The following is a 25,356-nucleotide window of genomic DNA, read 5'->3' as shown; positions in this document are numbered from 1 at the left end:
ACATAGAAAAAACACTTTGCCAAAGCCAATAGCTGTTGACTTTGCCAATGCTTGTTTTTAATGCATTCACTGCAAGCTTTAAGTAATGTGGGCAGTCCATTGAACATTTTTTTTTACTGTACAGTGATTTTCCACTTAGCTCTCCATAACATGTAAAAATAAAGGACTGGTTGTTATATTTTCGATGCACATTGCAACAGGAAAGCATTTGATCTAAGGCAAAGCTGAATGCCTAAAAGGTTTCAATGCGTTGTAAACAGAAACATTTTCATAATTACAGCAGCAACCAGAAAGGCAGGAAAATCTTTGAAGTAGTTTTTGATCTTATAAAGGGAAAGACAGACATATGAATAGGCACAGTAAAAACCTGAAAGAAAACCTTATTCACATCTCAATCGAGCTTAGCTTATGTAGATTGAATGGCCTTTTTGAATGGCCTTTCTATGTCCTTATATGTACTGATCTAGAATTACATTATTTTAATAAGCAATAGACTGTTTCCACAAGTGTTTAATCATCTAAGCAGTTTGGTTGCAGTAGTATTCAAATTATTTATAAATATTATGTATTTTAAACTTAAGAATGCTTACACCTACATTATTCATAAATGATTTACATGCACAGAAATAATATTATCGCAGAGACAGTTAGATTGTTTCATGAGACAGTGTGATAATATCCACTATATAATAACATTATTAACTGTGTGGGACTGACCGCCTATCTCACAGAGGGTCAGGAAGTGGAGGCCCTATTAGAGAATGCATTCCTTGGTTGCAAGCATTTGTTAGATTCTGTACACATTTGTTAAATTCTTATTTTCAGATACTGAAAACATATTGACATATTATTGGTGAGACCAAGAGAGTGAGACCACACCCACGTTGTTTTAGTCACAGTGCTATGCTATTCCTGATGCAGCAGTAAGAGATTGAGTTACACACACACATAAACATGATGGGTATGCGGCTGCAGGTGAAGGCTACTGCTAATATCACAGACATAGTGAGCAAACTCCAGGCAGTATCTTTTTTTTGGGAAACTTTATTTATGCTTGGGGGCGCTAGAGGGCGCGCAAGCAGTATGGCCGCACTCCTGTGAGGCTCCTGCAGCCAGGATGTCTAATCCGGCATTTATCCTTCTTACCTGACCGCCTTCCTAGCACTGATCGGGGATAGATGTGGCTGTTCCCCTCCTGCGGCTCCGATCAAAGTTTGGAGGCTGTACGTCGCGGGAGAACGAAGTTATCGTCATCGCGGGGTTGCCGGCGCCCTTGCCCGCTGTCTTGTGGAGCGCTCGACCGGACCTCTGCTCTACGCTACGCCGAGGCATGCCATGAGGCGGGTGGGCCCCGGCGAGTGCACCAGCGCAGCGGAGCCCAGGCGAACGTGACCCGTGAAGGCTGCATCCGTGCGAGGCTTGGCAGGTGCTGCCTGACTTGGAGACGCGTCCCGTGCCTGGCGGGACCCCGGTGGAGCTCGGCTGCCGTGAGGACCGAGGATTGCTGAGGAGTGGTGACCGCGGCAAGTGCCCCCTCGACTGGCTGAGTTGCTGCCGTGGCCCGTGACGCTGCGTGGGACTATCCGGGAGGTGGGTTATCCGGCCCCCCCTCCCCACCACTCATTCTAGACGGAGCTTGCGGGGCGGCGACTGGGGGTTGTCTGGCCCCCCCCCCCTCCTGGTGGCAGAACTGACCGAAGCGCACATCTCTACGGGGCCGCTGCTGGGCGCCGGGGACTGTCCTTCTAGGCGCTGCAGCCTTTCTGGCTATTGTGCCCCGTGATCTAAGGGCTAAACGCCTGGATTGTTGGCGTGAAGCGCGTGTGGCACTGCTGCACGATTGCTGGATTGCATGCGCCTGTGGCCTGGGTGCTGGCGCTGGGGCGTAGATTTGATGGAGGGAGCCCTAGGAACATCTGCAGCGGGACTCCTGGTAGGTGTTACCTCCCGGTGGTGGGTTCCGCTCCTGCCGCGCGACTACGTGCACTGACCCGAGGGCCCCTGGCTGATTCGTGGTGGTGGAGACCTGCCCTTGGGCCCTTTCCCTCCCGCTGGAGGCGCTGCTAGCGGTTGTGGGGAGGTGCTGGCTGGCGTGGCCCCGGAGGCGGCGGGGGTCGGAGGGGCCCTCACTGCCGCCCTTTGCATCGGAGGGCTTGCCTGGGCCCTCTTTCCTGCAGGCACCGGCTGCGCTCACGCCGCGCCCTGAGATTCGCCACTCAAGTGCATCCTATGGAGGGTGGCCCTCGCTCTCTCGCGTCCGGCGCTGCCCCCCCGTCGCAGGCCCAGAATGGGTAAACAAGATAACAAGCAGCCGAAACTTACATTTGCTGCCCCGACGGCTAAGGTGGGACTGCGAACTGCGCCGGATGCAGAGGCCCCGCGGGGCCCGGATGTGGACGCGGCCTCTCCACCGTCGGACCTCCAACAGATGATGCGAGAAATGAGGCAAGGCTTTGCCACCATAGTGGACAAGGTGGACCGCCTCTCGTCACGCATGGATGCGTTTGCGCAGAAGATAGATGCCCACGAGGACCGTCTGACTGAGGCTGAGAGGCGGATCTCCGATAACGATGATACCACGGCCTCTCACACCACGCAGCTCTCAAGAATGGACAATGTGCTTAAAATTATAGCGGCCAAGAATGAGGAGTTGGAGGCCCGCAGCCGGCGCAAAACATCCGCGTGGTAGGTGTGCCCGAATCCACCAACACTGGCCGCATGGAGGAGTACGTGGAGAAGATCCTCCTGGCCTCCATCGGCTCTGAGACATTCTCGAAGCAGTTTATTGTTGAGAGGGCGCACCGTTCCTTGGGGCCGAGGCCTCGTCCTGGGGCCCCGCCTAGGCCCATCATCGCCCGGCTCTTGAACTATCGAGATCGAGATGCTGCACTGCGAGCCGCGCGCATGAATCAAAATCTTTCCTGCGAGGGTGTCAACTTCACTGTCTACCCAGATTTTACGCCTGTAGTCCAGGAACAGCGGCGTAAATTCGTGGAGGTCAAGAAAAAACTCAGTGCCCTCCAAATTGACTACGCGCTGCTATATCCGGCGAAGCTGAGAGTCACTCATCAAGCAAAGCAACATTTTTTTACGAACCCGCAACAAGTGGAGGACTACTTGAAGACCCTTCGGAGGGCTAGGGCAGCGCAACCTGACGTGGAGGATGCTAATCTGAGGGATGAACAATAACTGTTAGTTTGCTTTTCTCCGGGGCCTGTCCCCTGCACGCGCGGGGGGCACTGCTGACACCTCTTCTAGTGTTTCTCCATCCGTGCCCCCCTCTGTGACAGTGCTGTGACTGATCGAGACTGCCTGGATCGGTTGCTGGTCGGCGGTTGGTAAAGTATTCCAGGCAACATCCTCTCCCCTTCCCGTGCTTCTGTTCGGGAGTGGGTGGCAGAGGGTGGATCTGTGCGCCCCTGGAGGTCCCCTGGTGGGAGTACCCCTATGCACGAACGGACTATGTTGCTCCTGTTGAGCTATGTGTGGGCAGTGGTGGGGAGGGGGTGGGGAGTATCTACTGGCAAGTTGGGGCTGCTTCAGTGGGTGGGGGGTGGGAGAGGCCCTTTCGAGTCCTATCTGGGCTTGTTTGTGGCCTTTCCGGGTGTTGTGGTTTTAATGTTTACAGTGCTCGCCGCGACCTGCCGAAGGACGGCACTGGGGTCACTGATGACTGGTCTCTGTTAAAGGGGTGGAGGATGCACTAGGGTACTGGCTAGGCCCCTGGGCTCCCATTCCTGGGTGGGTGTGCGAGTCTCTGTTTTCGAATGCTGTAGTGGGGGTTGTATTAGGCCTATAGATAGAGTTGCAATTCCAATTGATGAAGGTTACAAGGCAGGGGTGTCTTTGGGGTGGGGCGGAGGGACAATGATGTATGACAATAATGGTACAATGCTGGGCGAAGCCAACATTACAGGGATGTTACTCGCTAAATTGACATGGGTTTTTGCCATAGGATTAGGTAGTGGCCCCTTAGAGAGCTCTCTAGTGCGCTTAGTTATTGGAGATGGCTGCTATTGTGCCCAGAGCTTTGAGTTTGCTCACAGGAAGCGCGGCCTCCGCGCGGGAGGAGTGGGGTTGAGGACATGTGTGACCAGAGGGAGGAGACTGTTGGTGGTCCCTATACCAGTGCACGCTATTTCTTGTTCGTATCTGCCCGCCTATGGGAGACAATGATTTGAACATACTCACCTGGAACGTCAGAGGCCTGGGGGACCTTAGGAAGCGTAGACAAATTCTTTCTTATCTGGATCGCCATGCTGTGCACATAGCGTTTCTTCAGGAGACACACTTCAAGGCCCAGGCCGCTCCTACTTTTGCCGGCAGATGGGCGCAATATACTGCCTTTTCTTCCTATTCTTCGTACTCTCGCGGTGTTGCAATACTGGTGAAAAAGGGGACCCCCTTTATTTTGTCAGGCACCAAGAGTGATAGCCAGGGCAGGTATTGCCTGATGTGGGGAAGATTGGGACATAGGACAGTCACCCTGGTCTGCTGTTATGGCCCCAATGTAGATGACCCACGCTTCTTTGCAGACCTTGGCGCCCTCATAGTGGGCATAGGCACACAGCGCCTCATATGGGGGGGGGATTTCAACACCACCCTCCATCCTCCAATGGACAGGTCCCACGCAGCCTCACACCACTACACCCAATCCCGAAAGGCGCTTTTAGAGATAATAGAGGAGCATCATCTGATTGACACGTGGAGACACTTACACACTGCAGACCGTGAAGGTACACACTTCACGGCGCATGCGAAATCCTGGGCACGGCTTGACTACGTCTTCCTGGCCCCACACTTTCATGCGGCGCTGGCTCGCGCACACCACCTCCCGAGAACCTTTTCGGATCATGCGCCGGTGCGTGTCAGCTTATGGGCGGCTGATTTAGCCCCCCCGCGGACGGCCTGGCGTCTACAGCCCACGATGCTGCTAGATGCTGTTTTTCAGGAGGAACTGAGGGAAGAATGCTTAGATTTCTTTCAGCGTAATAAGGACTCTGTGAAGGATGTGGAAACTATCTGGGATGCGTTCAAGGTGACGTTGCGGGGCATCTGCATCGCCAAGGGGTCCGGGGTACTGAAGAGTATAACCACACGACTTCGCACCCTGGAAACTGACCTGAAGACGCTAGAGGCGTCGGTGGCTGACAACCCTAATGATGCATTATTAGCTTGTATTCGGGAGAAGCTCTCGGAATATATGGACGAAGCCGCTAGGGAAACTAAATTTAGAGGCAAGCATTGGACCGCCCGTCGGTACGGTGAGGGTGAGAGGCCGGGGAAGGCTCTGGCGACAACAGTACGGTTGCTGCGACCGAATAACACTATCATGGAGGTTGTAGGGGATGCCGGTGCCTTATATAGAGATACCGCGGACATACTCAACACGTTCGTTATACACTATCGCAACTTGTACACTTCGGCCAGGACGGAGGAACTGCACCTGCACGAATATCTTGAGGACGTATCACTGGGGTGGCTTAGCGACGCGCAAAGAGAGTTTCTGAGCTCTCCCTTCGAATTGGACGAGGTGCGCGAGGCTATTATGCATATGAGCTCGGGCAAAGCCGCTGGACTGGACGGGATACCAATTGAATTTTATAAGACGTACATCGAATTTATGGCGCCGGTCTTGCGCGAGGTGTATGAAGACGCATTGGAGGTGGGCCACCTTCCCCCCTCGATGCGCGTGGCCCTCATCACGTCCCTCCTTAAGCCAGGGCAGGCAGCTAATGACTGCGACTCCTACCGGCCCCTGTCATTGCTGAATTGCGATGCGAAAATCCTAGCTAAACTTATAGCTGCTCGCATTAATCTGCTTCTCCCTAACCTAATCTTACCTGATCAGGCCGGGTTTGTGCCTGGTCGGGCTACATCCCATAACCTGCGCACGTTCTTTTCGATTCTGAATTCGGTGCACGACGACTAGCCAATGGCGGCAGTCTTCCTTGACGCCACAAAGGCGTTTGACTCCTTAGAGTGGGACTATTTGTTCCAAGTGCTGGCACGCATAGGGCTTCCGGGCATTTTTATCTCGTGGATCAAGTTATTATACACTGCTCCTACAGCCAAAGTACTGGTGAACGGTCAGCTTTCCGCTTCTTTCCCCATCACCAGAGGCACCAGGCAGGGGTGTCCTCTGTCACCGTTGCTGTTTGCCCTGGCCATGGAGCCTCTGGCGGCGAAACAGCGTCAACATCACAAAGAGAAGGCGCTGAGATGTTTCCAGAGACAAATATTGATATCTCTGTACGCGGATGACATCACTCTCTATATACGTGACCCAAAGGATAATCTCAACCCGATTCTTAGGGAATTCATCCGCTTTGGTGGGATTTCCGGGGTCCAGATAAATTGGAGTAAGTCGTGTCTGTTCCCCCTAACGGCCTCCACTGGGCTGTTCGGGTTGGACTTCCCCCTCGCCTGGTGCGAGGGGGATTTTAAATACTTGGGTATACACATAGAAAAGAATAGGGAGGAGCTCATGCGGGCTAACTATGGCACATCAATTACCCGCATTGCGGACTACGTTACTCGCTGGATCGCCTTGCCCTTGTCCATGGCAGGCAGAGCATCGTTGATTAAAATGATAATACTACCGCAACTGCTGTATCTATTTTTGAATATCCCATTCCATCCTGGTGCCTTTTTTTTTAAGCGACTCCGCACCGAGCTCATAAGACTAGTTTGGGGCGGTAAATCGCCCCGGCTCAAATGGGAAATTCTTGTCAAGCCGTACGATCAGGGCGGTTTTGGTGTCCCCAATTTTGAGCTGTATTATCGGGCAGCCCAGGCGCATTTCGCATACTTCTGGATACGGCAGCCCAGATATATGCCACAGCTCGCAGCTGAGCATTGGCTGGCACACCCAATCCCCGTGGAGGGCGCATTGTATATCCCAGTGCTGGGGAGAGATAAAACGCCGACAACGGTGCTCAGCACAGTGTCAGCATGGAATCAATTAGCTGCCTCACTGGGGCACGACTTGTTGTACGCACCGCTTCTGCCCCTTGCTTACCACCCAAGTATGCCCCTGCTGCAGGAGGCGGGATTCCGGAAACTGCTTCACGCCATCCATGTCGCGACTTGGGGGGACCTGTATCACAATGGCGCATTTCGCTCTATGGAACACCTCTATGAGGGCTTGGACCCCTCTCCGCTTGACGTTTTTTTCTATATCCGGCTTAGGCAGGGGATACGGGCGCTCACGCCCAGTTTTCCGCGGGAGCCCCCGCAGATGGCACCATTACAGCGCATCCTAACCGACGAAGCCCCAACTAAATTGGTTTCCAAAATATATGGGTCGGTACATTCGTTAATGCCAGCGCCGCAGCTTGCAGCTAGGGAAAAATGGGACAGGGAGTTACAGGCCCCGCTGACGGATAAACAATGGCGATTCTGCTTGTTACAGACGGAGCGCATTTCCTCCAGTAGCCGGTTCCGAATCATACATTACAAATACATTCACAGACTATACCACACACCTGTCAGGCTTCACAGCTATGGGCTCCGAGACAACGACTGCTGCGATAGATGCCGGGCTCCTGGGGTGGACTTCCTTCACCTGGCCTGGGCCTGCGAAGAAGTGCATCGGTATTGGTGTCAGGTGTTTGAAGCGCTCTCTAAAATGATCAGCACAGAGGTAGTGCCCTCCCCTCTTCTGGCCCCGCTGGGGTATGTAGAGCCAATACAGGCGTCACATCGCAAATTCATCGCGCTCGCTTTTTTGCTGGCTAAAAGGAGAGTTGCGTGTCGCTGGGGCAGGGGCAGGGCCCCGAAATTCAAGGATTGGGTGCGGGATCTTACCTACTGCCAAGAACAGAACTGCACGTTCTCTGAGCTTATGCCGCCAACGTCCCGGCCTAGGGACATCTGGGCTCCGCTGAGATGCTATCTTTTGGCGGGGGAGGCCGAGGCGGGCAACTAGGTTACTGCATAGAGCCCGGTAGGCGTGGGTCATCAGGGGCTTCAGATGGAAGGTGGCCCGGATCGTGGCCGCGGGTCCTCTGCTGGGTGTACAATGGGACTTGTGGGTCGCCACTCGGCTTTGCCGGGCGTAATACTGCTGCTGGAAATACCAAGAGAGAGACCCCCAAGGTGAGGTCAGCATGATAGTAGCTTCTGTGGGTGTTCACCTGCGGGGGTTGCTGCTGTGTCTGGATGGGACTGTTATATTTGCACTGTCTGCCATGTCATATCTGTTTCTCCTCACTGCCTCCTCTGTATTTACGTTGCTGAAAATGTGAACTCTTGGTCGTACTTGGTCTACAGCTGTATGTTCTCTGTAAAGTTTCAAAATAAAGTTTAAAAAAAAAAAAAAAAGGTACAAATCTGAAAAAAAAAAAAAACCTTTATTTATGCTTAATTGAGGCATCCATTACATTATAGGGAATCACTCCCAATAGATCACAGTTGGCAGCAATGTCTTAGCACCTTACATTATTACCGCATACAATAAAAAGCTAATCATTTCCACACACATAACACAATTGGACATAATTGGCCTGCAATATTGAGGGGTCAGAGTACCTTGCTGATTCTTATTGTGTGCGGCAAAGATCGTGACAGGGCCTCATGACCCAGCCAGGATGCAACTCAAGGGGCCGATCTAGCTGCAAGGGGGTGTGGGTTAAGGTGCGTCTACTGAGTCAATGACATGCGGACGGAGGTACGTCGTAAATGGGTCCCAGATATTTTGGGGGTAGTTCTGCAGTTGCAAAACGTCCCAAAATGTGGTCAGCTGTAACTGGCAGTGTGAAACATTGACCAGCTCGCTTTCATGGGGGGCGCTGTCCTACACCCCATTGTATCGCCACCCTGCGCTTGGCCAAAAGCACTAGCATCGCGACAAGGCGGCGGTATACGTCCGGGGCTTCCCTAACATATCCAAGTAGAGTATCTGGGGGTCTGTTAGAAAGGACTCTCCCACGACAGCACTGACAGTGTCAAACATGGTCCTTCAGTATTCCGTGACCCTCTGATAAATCCAGGCCAAATGTACAGAAGTAGCCACCGGTGCAGAGCAGCGTAAACGCCTTGGCTCACCAACCAGTTCTATCCTATGTAAATGTGTAGGAGTACAATACATTCTATGTAGATTTTTAAAGTGTATCAGCCGCAGTTTGTAGTTAGGAGAAAGATGTTCTGTTTGACTGTAGCAGTAAAGCCATTGTTCTGCAGATATTTCTATGCCAAAGTCTAGTTCCCTGGCCCTGCGAGCCCCCGAGGTGTCCAGCGGGAAAGTAGTCAGCAATGTGGTTGCATGGATATATTCTAATGCCTTGGAGACTTGGGTGGGAGCGGGAAACGCTCTGTGCACCATGAGTTGATAATATAACAATGTGTCTAGTAGTGTGGCCTCGCGCTCTGCATTACTGGTGAATGGAGGGAGAAACAGGCCATCTGGGTATAAATCTGCAAATTTTTTAGCGCCCAGTGCACTAGCACGCCTAACCATGCCTTTATCTTGCAGTGGCGGGAAGATGGGATTTTCTCCCAGTGTAGCGGATGGTGTATACAACATAGCAGTGCTGATTTGTCTGCGAATGCCTTCCCACGCCCAATGCACACATTCCACCGTGTTTATTTCGGCCTTGGGTGCTTTGCACTGCTGGAACAGAGCAGTTTTTAGTGGCCATGGAGATGTTTGGTCACACTACACCTCCAGGTGAGGTTGAAACGGTTTAGGATGCAATCAGAAGTATAAAAAGATTGCTTGAGCGCAGAGGGCTAACACGTTTAGGTCCTGTGCGCCTAGTCCGCCGCTTGCCAGAGGCAGCGTACGGATTTCGTATGATTCTCTAGGCTGTCCCCCCGCCCACACTAGTGTAATCATGTTGGTGCGCAGTTGCTTCACGAATTGTACCGTGTAGGGAAGCGGGACATTCACAAATAGAAAAATGTCGGTAGTACCACCATTTTCGCAATCGCTATGCGCCCTGCGAGGGATAGCGGTAGTTTGTTCCATATATGGATTTGCACCTCGAGCCAATCCACAGCACGTCCGTAATTCACCTTCTACAATTCCTCAGGGTCTCTACTTAGCCATATGCCCAGACATCTAGTTGACTCAGATGCCCATTTTAGTGGATACTCTGTCTGGCATGGGTGTGCGGCTTAAGTGAGCGGGAAATGTATCAATTTTCTTAGTTAACTTGGATGCCAGAGTAACCCCCAAAACGGATCACTTCCCGCTTCATAGGTTCTAGGTTCTTGCGTGGCTCACGAACGTACAGGGTAATATGATCAACATACATAGATACCACAAGTCCTTGGGTAGTGAAGCCGATACCCCACTCCGCATGGTGTTGGCACAACCTAGCTGCCAGCGACTCCATTGCCACCGCGAACAGGAGCGGGGAGAGGGGAAAGCCCTGCCTTGTTCATCGTGTGATTCCGATGGGGCCTGAAATATGGCCATTTTGTTTAATGTGCACTGTAGGAAGGGTGTATAGAATCTGGATTTTTTAAAATAAAGTTTGGACTGAAACCTAGGTGTCTGAGAAGGGGGGAGAGGAACTACCATTTGAGCGAGTCGAACAACTTTATGGCTTCATGAAGAGCCGCTACTGCTGGTAGGGAGGGATGAATACAGTGCATAATGCAGAATAGAGTGCAGAGATTGTGCGACGTGGCCCTCCCAGGTATGAACCCGGACTGATCAGGTCGCACAATTAAATGCATGAGAAGCAATAGACAGTTTGCCAGAACCTTTGCGTACATCATCTTATCTATATTTATTAATGACGGGGGGTGGTAGGAATCACAGAGCTTGGGGGATTTGTCCGGTTTGAGTAAAGTTATAATGAATTCCTCGCAGAGAGTTGGGGGGTGGTGGCCTATCGACAATGAGTGATGGTACATCTCAATAAAAAGCGTGATAAGTCCAGTTGGGTACTCCTTTAAAAGGCAGGCGTAAGCTCATCCGAGCCGGGGCCCTTATCACCTGGGAGGCTGGCAATAACTTGTGCGATTTCTTCTGGTGTGATTGGGGCATCAAGGTATTTCCTATGTCCAGGATCTAGCCAGAGAAGTTCAGTGGAGTCAAAGTAACTTTACAATGACTCCTGGTCTCAGCTGGGCAAAAAAGGAAGACATCACTGTATGCAATTTCACAGAGGATGTGACGAGTTGACCATTATTGTCAAACAGTTAGGACACATATGTTGATGCGTGTGGCCTGCGTAGCAATCTTGCCAACGTTTGGCTGGGACGGTCCCCTTCCCCATATCGTTGCACCTGCATTTCCCGCCCCAGGGAATGCACCTTCCTCCCCGCCTCAGTTTGACATTCAGAAAGTTTATTTCTAATGTCGCCAGTGGGGCCAATTTAGGGTCACAGTTGTATGCCTGCTCTAGCATCTGAATTTCCACTTCCAGCCTCCCCAAAGTCCTTCTGATCGCCTTTAGCACACCAGATTGCTTTGCGATGCATGTGCCCCGGATTACGACCTTGAACGCCTCCCATAGTGAGGAGGGTGAGCTTACTGACCCAACATTGAAAGCGAAGTAATCTATGATAGCTCGCTGGATCTCCTCCCTAAATGCCACGTTCCGCAGCGCTCGCAGAGGTAGTCACCACAAGAACACCCAAGGGAGGGTCCTTGGGATCCGAAAGACCAGTCGTACTGCTGAATAGTCAGAGAGATTGCATGATAAATACTCGACTGACATGGTCCAGGTAGATACATCTCTAGATACAAGCCAGAAGTCGATGTGTGACCAGTAGCCATGGTAGGAGGAGAAGCACGTGCCTTTGCGCTTAGCTTGATGTGTGTGCCTCCATTCATCTAGTAGGGCATTGTTGGTAATGAGTGTCTTGAGGGCTTCCACAGACTGTGGGTGTTGTAGTCTGGTGCCAGAGCGGTTCAGGTGCCCCGGCAGCACAACATTGAAGTCTCCACCCCACAACACCGGTGGAGGACCGTAATCTGACATCTGTTTCCAGATATCATGAAAGAAGTTGGGGTTGTCTGAATTTGGACCATATGTGACTACCATAAGCATGGGTTGTGCATAAAGGGTACCCACCAGAATGATGTATCTACAGTCTTTATAAATGAGGGAGTGAGTGGTGTGCCATGGCATCTCCTTCCTGAGTAAAATTGTGATGCCTCTGGCATAATTAGAGTAGACCGAGGAGTAGGACTCTCCACACCAATGGGCTGGTAGACAGGTGTGTCTCCTGAAGAAAACACACATAAAAGCCCATTTGAACAAGGTATGTGTGTACCAGCCGGGACTTGCGGTGATTGTTAAGTCCCTGCACTTTCCATGTTAAGTATGTGACACTGGCCATACTTTCAGGTAGTTAGTACATGTGTCCCGTTGTGTTGTGTTGCATGCGGCATGTGGCTATGTGTATTGTTGAGCCATGGTGTGAGGGTTAATTTTATCTCCCAGTGGGTGAGTTGCTCTAGGTCAATACCTGTAAAAACAAAACAAAGAATCCCCACATGCACTGTGACCCACCCCCACCCTCACCCAGGGTCCCCCATACCACCCCTTTAGAGGGTGTCAACAATCCCCCAACATGCCACCATCCCCCCACTCCAACCCCCCCAAACAGGTTGAGACAATATACCCTCCCAGCCCAAGTTTCCCCAACTAGTGAACATAACAAGTGCATAAGGTAATTATCACGTAGGGACATGGTCACACTAGGCGGGCACCCCTGTCCCAAGGCCAGGGTAGCCGAGCAGTAGTTTCTTGGTGGGAACAACAGGGTGCAGCACTCCGTGGTTGTGGTTGTTTGCCTTCTCCTGGGGCGCGCCAATTATGTCAAATAGTCATATAGTTCGCCAATCGGCCCCACTCAGCGTGCCATAGTTGGAGTCTCTGCGGGTGGCATTGTCATGTGTGATTCCAGTCATTGTCGCTAGTACGGCCTTCCTCTGACAATCTGTGTTAATTGGACAGAGTTTTGTTGTTTTTGCTGATTTGTTTCGCGTAGGACAGAGCAGCCTTGGGGTCCGTCAAAAACTGTGATTTCCACTTTGTGCGATACGCAGCTTGGCCGGGTAGAGGAGGGCATAAGGAATCTCCAACTGTTGAAGGATGCGCTTCGCCAGTAGAAATTCCCACCTTGAAGCCTGCACTGCGTGAGTGAAATCCAGGAAAAAGGAGAGCGTGTTTCCCTTATGCCTGACCTTCCCCATTTCTCTAGCTTTACACAGGATGGCATTGTGACCGCAATCATTTAATAAGCAAGCAATAATTGGGCATGCAAGGGCACCAGGTGGTGGTCTAGGCCCCAGTGAACTATGTGCCAACTCCACTATGAAGACCCCTGACAGTCCTGTTCCAAAGAGCTCATAGCAGAGATTCCAAGTAGTCCTTCATCCTAGAGGTCGCCACGGATTCGGGAATTCCAATGATGCGAAGATTATTTCTTCTAGAGCGGGATTCAAGGTCTTTGTTTTTGGCGTGCATGAGCTCCAGCACTTTGTCCACTTTTCACAGACGTTGTCGATCCTCAATGAGATTGTCCTCTGCGTCAGACACCCGCGTCTCCAAATGTGTTATTTTGACATAATGGGGAATATGTACAAGCCCCTATCGCCACCACAATGTCACCTATGGTGATGTTGTGGTGGCGAGAGGGGCTGTGGCTTATGTACAAGGCAGTGTTAAGTCACTTAATGTGGCTTAACGCTGCCTTGTACATAAGGAACCCTTTCACACAATGGTTAGCCTGAAAGGGGTGGGCAGTGGGTGTTGCGGTGGGTGTTCCACCGCAACACCCATTAATTTTGATGCTGCCCCTTATGTACAAGGGTGGCGTACATAGGAGGCAGCGCCAAAATTAAAACCAGGTAAACAATGGTCTTAAGATGCCGAAACGGGGAAAAATGTATTATTTCTCCTCGTTTTTGCTTTTTCCATGTGTGCTGGCTTGTGCAGTACACATGAAAAAAAGCAAAATGCCATTGTTCGATTATGTACAGGAAGGTGTCCCTTCCTGTACATAAACAAATGTTTTAAAAAAATGCCATTTTGTCACTTTCATGTGTGCTGCATAAAGCAGCACACATGAAAGTGACAGAATTGCATTTCTAAGATCGTTTATGTGCAGGAAGGGACACCTTCCTAAACATAAACAATCCTCCCCTGCACGCAGACACCTTTAAACTCTGGTTCAAGGGTGCCTGTGTTGTCGCTAAGTTGCTTAACTTAGCGCCATCGCAGAGGGAAACATAAGACTGCACCACATTCTTGTAAATATGGTGCAGAGTTGCCTTTAAGATGTGGAGGAGAGAGACATTAAGCCAGGAACGCTAATGCCTCTCTCCTCCACTTCCTTATACATATCCCCCCATGTGTGTCAACCGGCTGTTTTACCTGCTCCAGCCGAGCCGTGAGGTGGTCTAGATTTGAGTCTATAGTTTTCAAGGATTTGCCTCTGACTGCGGCACCCACAGGGGGCCACTAGAGCGGTCGGCGCTCTAGTGTCGTCTGGGCACCAGAGACCCCTCCCCGCCCCTCTTGGGGGCAGGGACTCAGGCATGACGCAATGGGCGTCACTTCTGGGGGCAGTGCGGCCTTGAGGGGAGGCTATATAGCCCTCCCCCACCATGAGGGCGACCTCTTCCAGCCACGGTCGCCACATCCCTCCCTACCGCTTACCCGGCGTGGTGGTAGCTGGTGGGGGAGGTAGAGAGTATTGTAATGTTTTCTTTTTTCGTTGCAGGCGGAGTTACAGGGCGATCTGGAAGCAGGCCGGTACAAAGGGTACCTCTGCGCGGCACCATAGGGGGTGCCAGAGCCAAATTCCGCGGAGCCTCATGGGAGGGTCCTGGAAGCCGTGTCGGCGCCCCGCTAGTCCTTCGGGCGGTTGTGGGCCTGAACAACCGGGGGTTTGCTATGCGACGCTCCGCCCTGGAAGGGGCGTGAGTAAGAAGTTACCAACGGTCACGTGATCCTGTAAGAGAATCACAGGTAGGGCAGCAAAGGCAGGGTTCGCTCCAGTGCTGCCCGGCTCATCAGGCGGGCAGGCGGCCTGTTCGTTGCCTGCCCTTGGATCGCCCTTAAGATAACCCACCATTACATAACGGTGTATGTAATAAACCTTCGGCATTTGTACCCAATCTAACAAGCTGTGTTGTGTGTTTATTATTGGGAAATGTATGTATGGTTGGAGGGGTGTACAGAGGGTGCCAATGACAATACTATGACCTCAGCAAGAGGGATCGGATATCCTCGCGGAGCACATCTGTGGCTTCAGTCTGTGTAGATTGTTCTTCCTCAACTTGCATCAGTTCTCCATGATATCCCGTGCACCTGCTTTTAAATTATATTTTGGATGGTTTTGCATCTGTTTTCCCCATGGTACCAGGGAGTAGAATGTGGCGCCCTCGTGGAATCAACTATGTTTCAGTCTAGTGCGGGTCTCCCAGTGTTCCAGCGGCTCTCCCGCCTCCCTCTACTCCCCGTGTAGTGTGGTTTGCTTCTAGTGGCGGTGTTAGCCTCACGGGTGGGTATCCTATAGTTGCGCCACTCCTGCCACCCGCACCACAGCCTGATGTTTGTCCTAGGTGCGCCGGTGCTGCCACCAGGATCGTAATGTATTTTTCGCGGGCTGCAGCGCAATTCCAGGCAGAGAGGAGCGCCGTCCAGTGGCAAGACTTCGACCCAGACCCAGCTCAGACTCCCTCAGGGCCTCTCCATCGGTGCTTGAAGTCACAGGTGCTCCATGTTACTCGGGCAGGGTGCTGTGCAAGAAAGAGGCTGACAGCCGATGGGGGAGCGCGATGTGCACTTGGAGGGACCCTTCTGTGGCCCTGGTCCTCCTTCCCACCGTCCATCCTGTCGGACCTCAGCAGCAGCCGCCTCCGGGACCCGCGGTCACAACAGCGATAATCTCCTAGTGGATCTCGGCCTGTGCTGTTCTACGCGGATCACGGTCTGTGTGCCCCGCGCTGTTTTTCTCTCCGTCAGCCGTGGTGGGTCACTGCACGTGCGTCTTCAGATGATACTGCACCCTCGCTCCATTCTAGGCTCAGTTTATTCACTCACTCACCAGGCCCTCCAGCGTCCACACTCACAAAGGGAGTGGGTGGGCGTCGGCTGGACCCATCGTTCCGGACAGTTGAAGTCGCTCTTACTCCGTATATCAAGCAGCCCCAGAGATCGTTGTTTCGCCTTCCGGCACAGCGGACGTGCCTATGTCGCCACAACCAGCCAGGTCCTCTATGCCACCCCCAGCCTGATAGCTAGTGGCCGGTCCGTTCCGGGTTCTGTGTGCGCGCCAGGATGATGGTGTCTCGCCTCTCCCACGGGGATTGTCAACTGCAGTGTGGTTTCCCCGGAGTGTGGCAGATTGTTTGCTTGGCTGGCAAAGCCCACTCAAGGTACGGCCATCTTGCAGCCAGTCAGACCACGCCTCAAGTCCAGGTAGTAACTAAAATCAAACTACACAGAAAAAATAGTTCAGAAGAGCTGAAAGTTGGTATTGGAAGCAAAACCTCGCTAAGAAGGTGTGAGAAAGAGCAATTATAGGTGATTGAAGTAATACAACTTGTGAAAGCCTGGACACATCAGAAAACACCTCTAAATAATGGAATGCAAAAGGCTACATGAATGGATAAGATAAAGAAAATCTTGTACCAAAGATGTCGATGCAAAGAACCTGGCTATTCAGAATACATTATATTAAGAAAGGGTATGCAGTTCCTAAGGAGGATGGTTTGTTTGTGAGGTCAATTCTCAAATCCGTCAATATTGACTGGACTCAATGAACCTATAGGTAGGGAAGGGGAGTTCCCATATTAGGAACTAATGCCCTCACACACCCAGCAAGCTAGGTGTCATGCTTCATCATCTGGGCCTGCTCCTCGTCGGGCCGGCGGTGCAATGCCCGACGGGCACCCGTGAAGGGACTCTTTGGCGGAGATCTTTTGTTCCTTGCCGTTTAGTGCGTGGGTGTGAGGGGCCTGAAGGAATGTAGATGAGTGGAGTGAGTTAAAAAAGGTTGGATAGTCTGTTAATTGTGTTTATTCAGGACAGCTGTCCACCTCATTAAAAAGTTAGAGGAAGATGGACAGTTAGTGTGACTTGTATTTATCTCTAACTGTCTCCTACTCTAGTGGTCGACATGTTTCATGCCCTCATGGCATTTCGTCAGGACCTGTGTGTGTTTCTATCTACAGTGTACAGAGGGTGATAATATCACTATCTGGGTAAGGCACCACTAAGGTTCACCTCAGGCAACATGAAACTATAGCTAATGGGCTAGCCTGTGATACCGCCACGAGCTGATTGAAGCACTAATACCTGTCGCTCTAGGTTGCTCCATTGCGACGATTGGCACACCTTAGTGGTGCCTTTCCCAGATAGTGATAGTGAAAATATATAGCAAAACTTGAAAGATGCAAGTTATAGAATATGTAGTACATATATGCAGGTCAAAAATAAGAATCATGTGAGAGGTTGCTGTTCTTATGTGTAGAATTTCAGCATAGCGATCTCCGAGCAGGCTAATAACAATCACAGTGTCTTTGAAGAATATTCAGATGTACAGTCTCTGAGCTCCTCAGAGGACTGCCAACTTAAAGTTGTTGAGTGGCTTGAGTATCTCAGTGACCTGGAGCCCTATCCTGCTGGGAGCTTAGTTTCCCTGCAGGGTCGCCCAAGCCAAACAGTTCGAGGGGTAGAAACAGACGATACTGGATCCACTAGTCTGCAGAGCATTTGTTACGGAAACAGCAGGGAAGAACCACAAAAGCTTCTGGGCAAGAGAGAGTTCCAGAGTCTCTAAACGAGACATACATGATTGACAGTAGTTAAAGCTGTAAGGAAACTACTGCCATGATGCTAGAAGTTCTGAGGGCAAAGTGCAAGTTCAGAATTGGATTCTGGATCGTACCGACTATGTCTGACACAAGAAGGCTAGCTCAAGTAACATCTGAGATGAGGCGCTACAACCTCAATATCCTGGGGGTCTGCGAAAGTAGGTGGACCAGATCTGGCAGAATGAAAACAACCACAGGATAGATTGTGCTTTATTCAGGAAGGGACGATAACCAACATCACAAAGGAGTCGCCATTATTCTGAGCAAGGGGACAGAGAAATTCCTAATTTAGCCAGTCAACAGCAGACTCATGACAGCCAGGTTAAAAGGCAGACACATTAACACCACCATTATCCTGTGATATGCTCAAACAAATAAAAAACAAATTCTAACTCCTGACAGACACTGAATATCAGAGAAGTCTTGAAAAGACCAGTAAAATCAAGCGAAACAAATATCCACGAAAGAGAGACAGACTTGGATGTGAACACCACCTCATCAAAGAAAGAAGAAACTGTCATTGTGATTGGATCTCTTTGATCCGATCCGAATGAAAAAGCTCTTGGACAAGACAACTAGAATGCAGAAATGTTGAAGGCAGAACCTGAAAGGTCCTCCAACCCCCTTTTCACATCAATTTGGAAGGGAAACAAAATACAAAATGACTGGAACCAAGGCATCATTGTCAAGATGCCAAAGAAGGGAGCATTAACCAATTGTAACAACTGCTGTGGAATTACTCTTCTTTCAATGCCGAGTAAAATCCTGGCAAAAATCATTATAGAGTGCATTTCTGATACGGTGAACAAGCAGTTAAGAAAATAACTGGCTGGGTTATGGCAGAGGCCTGGCTGCCGCACTCCTCAGCGATGTATTCATCTGAAAATGGGTTTGCAGAAGAAGTGCAGATGGCTAGTTCTTCTTGTGCCAAACTCCAATTTAGGGAGGAAGAGGTGCTTAAAGCCATTCTTAACAGTCACTGTGAGAAGACTTCAGGCCCGGACGTTGTACCCCTTGATCTATTCAGGGAGGAACCGGGGTTTTGGACCCCTGTGCTCACCTGTGTATTTAATTCTGTTAGTTGTACAGGTTTGCCTTTGTCCTGGCGCACTTCAACAATTGTTCCTGTCTTTAGAAAGGTAATGTGCACGATCAAAGCTGTTATCTTACGATATCCCTTCTAGACTCTATGGCCAAAATCATTGGGAGAGTTGTATTGGATCATCTTCTTGTTTGGCTAAACGAAAATAAGATCCTCTCCTAAATACAAAAATGGGTTTAGAAAGGGGTGAGAGACAATCGAACAGTGCCTTAATCTCCACCATATCGTGGCCAAATACAAATATACCAAGGGTGCTTCCACCCATTTGGCGTTCATGGATCTATCGAGAAGCCTTTGATTGCATCTGTAGATCTAAGTTGTATTCCATTTTAGAGAGCATGGGTGTCGATGCAGGATTGGTGTCTTTTTTAAGACTCTTACATTATGACCTTACAGTATCTGTAAGATTCAGCAATGCAGGAGAATGCATCCAAACTTTTAAAGTTGAACGAGAGGTGGACCAGGGGTGCGTCCTCACCCCAATTCCTTTTCTACTCCATGTCAATGATCTGAATAGAACACTAGTATCTGCTGGGGCGGATGTTCCTTATGTAGAGCAGAAGGCCGAGCCTGCGTTATTATACTCGGACGACGCTGTCCCTTCATGCCAGAATGGCCAATTTCTCAAGACTTTAATTTCTAGTTTTGTATCATTTATGATCGATCTGGAATTGGATTTTTGCCGCTAAAGCAGCGATTATTTTAACGCCGTGCTTGATAATATGCCCCTTAGTTTTTTGTGTGTTTTGAGTAGATTAGCAGTGTTCCTTGCAGAGTTTGCAGTGGGGTTTGGTTTGTGAGCACCTGTTGTCCTCCTTAATGCTCTTCGTGCAGTGATAATTGCCCTGTTATACGGCTTTAGAGTCTGGTCCTTCACAAGAGTTTTAGGGTGTTGATGGGAGGCACCAGATCCCACCAGGTGGACCCTTAACTTGTTTATGAGGTCATCTCATCTGTGTCTCCCAGGTAGTTCCTGTTGGATTCTAAGATTGCATCTTCCAGCCACTTGCCCACCTTGGAGGTATCTGACGCTCGCCATTTGATTCTCCTGACTAGTTTGTGTCCTTTGGTCTGCAAAGATAAACTCACTTGTGAGACACTGGCGGCTGTTGTGGCATTTAGGTCAAGTATTACAATCAGGGGGTTGTGGTCGCTTTCAGGGTGGTCAGGGGTCTCCAGTTTGACCAGATGCCTGGCTAAGGGAGCTGACAGGAAAATGTAATCTATGGTTCCGATCCCTTTGAATGTGGCAGGGAACTGAACGTGAGGGTCTTGGGCCTGAGAGATTTGTTCTGCAATAAGTAGATTGTGATTAGACAAAAGAGTATTAATTTTTTCCTGTTCTTTAGTTTTATGTACAGAGTTGTAGGTGCTCCCCAGTGCCCTGATGTTAAAATCTCCCACTAACAAGGTTTTGTGCGTGGCATACTCCAAGAGGAGATTCTTCAGGTTGTCGTGTAGGTGTTTGGTAGCAGGCAGTTTGGATATTTTGGTTGCAATATGGTAGCAGTTTATTGGAAGAACGGGAGGATCTTTCTTGCTAATTGATATGCCAGACATTAGGACTACTTGCCAGGCTGTAGAATTACGATTTAGGGGTACGGCCCTTGCAAGAGTGTTTGATAAAAATGTAAAGGCCCTCTGATGGTCGGTCAAAGAGATTGGTGCATTTTGCTTGTTTGAAGAGTTCATAATTGTCATATAAAACAGATGGAGTAAGAGCTTAAGCTTCCTGTAGGCAGAAAATATTGTTTCTGTTCAAATAGGTCAGCACAGGTTTGCTTGTGAGTATTGACCTAAGCCCCGTCCGAACCTGAAGGCGGCTTAGGGGGTTCAAACTAGGAGTAGTTCTCTGTAATTCCTCCATGGAGGTTGCCCGGCTGGTTCACCAGTTAGAGTTGAAGTTGATATTTGTCGAGCATCTTACCTGTCGCTGGATGTTTGTGCATAAGACTTTGATGATGTTTTCAGCTTTTGAAGTACTTGGGAGCCAGTCCAGGGTGACTCCTCATGTCCCCCTCGGCACACTCTTATGAGGGCTTGCCGTGTCTTCCTGTAGCAGCACATGTGGATATTTCTGCAGATGAGGCTTCAGGAGCTCGGTGCTCCACCCTTCAAAGGTTCTTGCTTCACCTAGGGTAAGATTTCTTAGGCTCGCTCCTAACCATGTGGTGATGGTGGCCTCCGAGGTTCCTTTATCGGGGATTCGAGAAAACTTTACGGATGTTAAGTCAGAGGTCATTAGCCCCCAAAGGGTTGGGATATGTTTAAATAGGCGTAGCAGGTTGTTCCTGTTGAGTATGTCGTACGAGCCCTTGTGGGTATAGTGGGTATAGTGCGGAATAAAAGCAACATAATACTGTATACATGCATACGTGCATACATCCTTGATGAAGATTGCTTTGCCAAAACCTTCTCAAACAAATTGGTGATGCTTTCACCTCTCAGGAGAAAGGGTTTGGTCAAGAATCAAACAGCGTATGTGCTGTATAAGTGTTATCTTGAGGTGGGGAGAAACACACTTATGTTGTGTCCACTCCTATACCATCTACAAGGGGTGAGCACAGAAAGGCTGGGGAAAAGGGACTAGAGATATGGCAGTCCAAGTCAACATTGCAAGCAGTAACATTCCTATGGAAGGGAATAAATTAAGAAATGAAGGTGCTCCAGAAACAGATGAGGCCTGCTTCAATAAGTCAGGCTCGGGAAACAGATGTTACAGTAACCAGAAGGTCAGAGAAGATGGCTTGTATCATACAAATAATATGTGCTCGGCTGCCTGCCCGGCTCTTGGCTGTTGCTTCGGGACCTGGTGGGCTTCAGTGGGCGGAGATTAGCACAAGTACCCGACAGCCTCCCTTTATGCATCTTTGAGTATCTTATGAGTTGCTGGGGAAGCTGTCATTATCACGGTGAGCTGTCATCGGTGATGAGGCGAGCGCAAGGTAAGTGGTTTTAATTATTTATTCATTTTATTTTCCCTATCCCGTCATTTGTCGACTTACCCCCCCACCCCGCTCCACTTCTCTTACCTGTACCGGCCGCACCTGTTTAAACACAACAGTTTGAAGCCTCAGGATTCTGACTGTGCAATCAAACTTTTCCTAAACTTTTTGCTTTTGTTATTGCCAGTTATCGAGTCATTCACAACCACTTGGATTGCATGTTTATTTTCCAGCCAGCTGAAGAGCGCTCGTTTATTTTCCTGTCAGGTGAGACACGAGAATTGGGTGAGCTTTTAACAGTTACTTCGGCCTGGCACAGTTTTTTTTTGCTCTGTTACTGGCATACACTTTAATTGTACTCGGCAATTATAGATTTTTTTTTTTTTAAATACCTCAGGTTTCATCTGCGGCTTTTGCAGTACAGTCAAAGTGTAAAAAGCTTGTATGTGATACACGGTTGGTGTTTTATACAATTTAGTTTACTATTTAATCTTCCTGTTGCTTTATTTTTTTTGCTTTGAGGATTGATCTCTGCAGACTTCTCTGGCAGAATTACCGGGTTTAATTTGTATTAAAAAAAAATAAGAGCCAGGGCACTGGTCAGGAGGCAACTGTAGCTTGACCACCCATTGCTCTTGCCAGTGCCGCCAATGACAGAACCAACACAATTACTAACCATCACATCCTACAAGTGAGACAATTCAGACTATACCAGGCCCCCATAGCTATAAGAACGGCTTGGGTGGGAGGTATTAGCTATTTTTAATGTATATTGAATTAATACACGATTGTTGTGTTCATCTCTAATTCAGACAGATGGCGCCACCATGTGGTAGACTGTCAAAAGTGCAGGTGTTGACAATTAAGTGCTGGTGCTGAACACCGGAAACCACCGTCTCAAATTAAGCACCACTGAGGTAATGCCTGTGGCATAGCTGGCAAGTTTACAGATTGACCATGCGTGACATTTTCATGGTTTCAGTGTGTGTTTGAGTGACAATCCACAGGTAATTGTGTGATACCTAGAGTGGCACTTTTTGCTGATAAAAACCAAGCTTGGACATCCATTTAGAGATAAATATCACAAACTACCCACATTTGAGTGATGAGAAACTCTAAAAAATAAAAGCCTGAAAATGGCTTTAATAGCCCTGTCTGCCCTGTGTGTGCCCCCTGTTGACTCTGCATGTGTCCCTGCGTCTAATTGTTGGTAACTTCATTGGCAATTGGATTGTGCTCCCATTGTGATTGTTTATTGTTTTTTCTGCCCACTTTTTGTATTGTGCTCCCATTGTAATTCTGATTGCTTTGCTGCCCACTTTTTTCCCGCTTCCCTCCTCCTGCCGCTGCTGCCCCTGCGGCCCCTCCCCCCTGTCCACGCACGTTCCCACCTGCCAGCTGATCTTCTCTCCCCCCTCACCTACTTAATGGCGGCCGCTGCGGGGAGCGCAAGTAAGACCTCTGACCTCGATCACTGGCCTGCTCTCTCCCCAGCAGCTCGGCGCCATCTACACCGCCGCTGAGCCCCAGCCTCCTCCTAGGAGGGGTTCGAGGCCGTTGTCTGCCCCGTGTGTGCCCGCTGTTGACTCTGCCTGTATCCCTGCATCTAATCGTTGGTAACTTCACTGGTAATTGGATTGTGCTCCCATTGTGATTGTTTATTGTTTTTTCTGCCCGCTTTTTGTATTGTGCTCTCATTGTAATTTCTGATTGCTTTGCTGCCTGCTTTTTCCCACTTCCCTCCTCCTGCCGCTGCTGCCCCTGCGGCCCCTCCCCCCTGTCCACGCACGTTCCCGCCTCCCAGCTGATCTTCCCTCCCCCCTCCCCTACTGAATGGCAGCGGCTGCACGGTCGTGCCTAGGGCAACCCGTGTGCGCCTGTCCGCGACCCGACCCGACCGCGGCCAGCGCCAGGAACCCTGGATCTCCTACCTTTCCATCACTACGACACTACCACCCTCCTCGCGCTCAACCCTGGAAGACTCAACGACTGACAACAGGCCTCGCCGAATGCGACCCACGGCCAGTTCTCCTGCCTCCACTGCTGCCAGAACTTCACCACCAGCACCGGCGACACCCTTAGATGCATCCTCCTCAATGTGCACTCCGTACACAAACACACCATGGACATCTAGAACCTACTCGACTCCCTCTCGCCCAACATCACCTTCTTCACAGAGACCTGGACCAACGCCTCCTCTGCCCCAGACATCAACACCGCAATCCCGAATGGATAAAAGATCCAGAGAAAGGACCGTCCCAACCTCCCGGGAGGGGGCCTCGCCATCACCCACAAGATCACCCTCTGCCTCACCACCTCCAGTGAAACCTTCCCCTCGCCAAACACCTGCACTTCCAGATCCAGACCAGCCCCAACGCCACACTCCGAGGAACTCTCGTCAACAGACCCCCCGGCCCCCGGACACCCTTCACCACCACCATCACCAACTTCATCGCACCCCACGCCATCGCCTCAATGAACTACTTACTCATTGGAGACTTGAAATTCCATACCGACAACCCCACCGACCCCAACTCCACCATCCTTTGTGACAACCTTACCAACATCGGACTTAAACAACTCGTCACCACACCAACCCACAGAGCAGGACACACTCTCCACCCCATCTTCATTGCTGGAAACAGCGTCCACTTCAACCACCACTGCATACACCTCGCCTTCGACAAACCAAAGGCACCCAAACCAACCCCACGCCCACCTCAAAGGAACTGGAGCAAGGTTACCGACGAGCAACTCAACTCCACCCTCAACCGAGACAACCACACCTGGACATCCGACGCCAACGTCGCAGTCAGGGAGCACCACACCTGGATCTCCAACTGCGCAGACGAGCTTGCCCGCTATGCAACCCCGACAAACAGCGCCCCAGAAAAGCCGCCGGGTTCACCACAGACCTCCAAAAAGCCAGACGCACCTGCAGACACCTAGAAAAGAACTGGAGAAACACCAAAACAACCGAAGACTACACCACCTACAAGGACACCATGGCGGACTACCACAACCAAATAAGACCACCAAGAGGAACTTCATCCAAAACAAAATTCTCGCCAAATCCAAGGAACTCTTCAGTGTCATTCAGGAATTCACCAACCAACCCACGCAGCGAAGCCTCAGACATCACCCCGCCCCAAGCCCTCTGCGACAACTTTATCGACCACCCACCAGACACACCAGCCAGCCTAACATCCTCGCCTGGACAGCAGTCACGGCTGAAGACGCTGCCTCAACAATGAAAGGCATCCACTCAGGGGCCCCCCACCGACCCCTGTCCTCCTCACATCTACCACAGAGCCACGGCCGCTATTGCACCCGAACTACAACGCACCATCAACACCACCTTCAAAATAGGCACCTTCCCAGACGACTGGAGGCACGCAGAAGTCAGGCCCCTGCTCAAGAAGCCACAGCTGACCCCACCGACCTCGAGAACTACCGGCACATCTCGCTCCTTCCCATCACGGCCAAAATGGCAGAGAAAACAGTCAACAGGTAACTGA

Source organism: Triturus cristatus, chromosome 7 (assembly GCF_964204655.1).
Source record: "Triturus cristatus chromosome 7, aTriCri1.1, whole genome shotgun sequence".
Lineage (NCBI taxonomy): Eukaryota > Metazoa > Chordata > Amphibia > Caudata > Salamandridae > Triturus > Triturus cristatus.
This window is presented reverse-complemented; position numbering follows the sequence as displayed.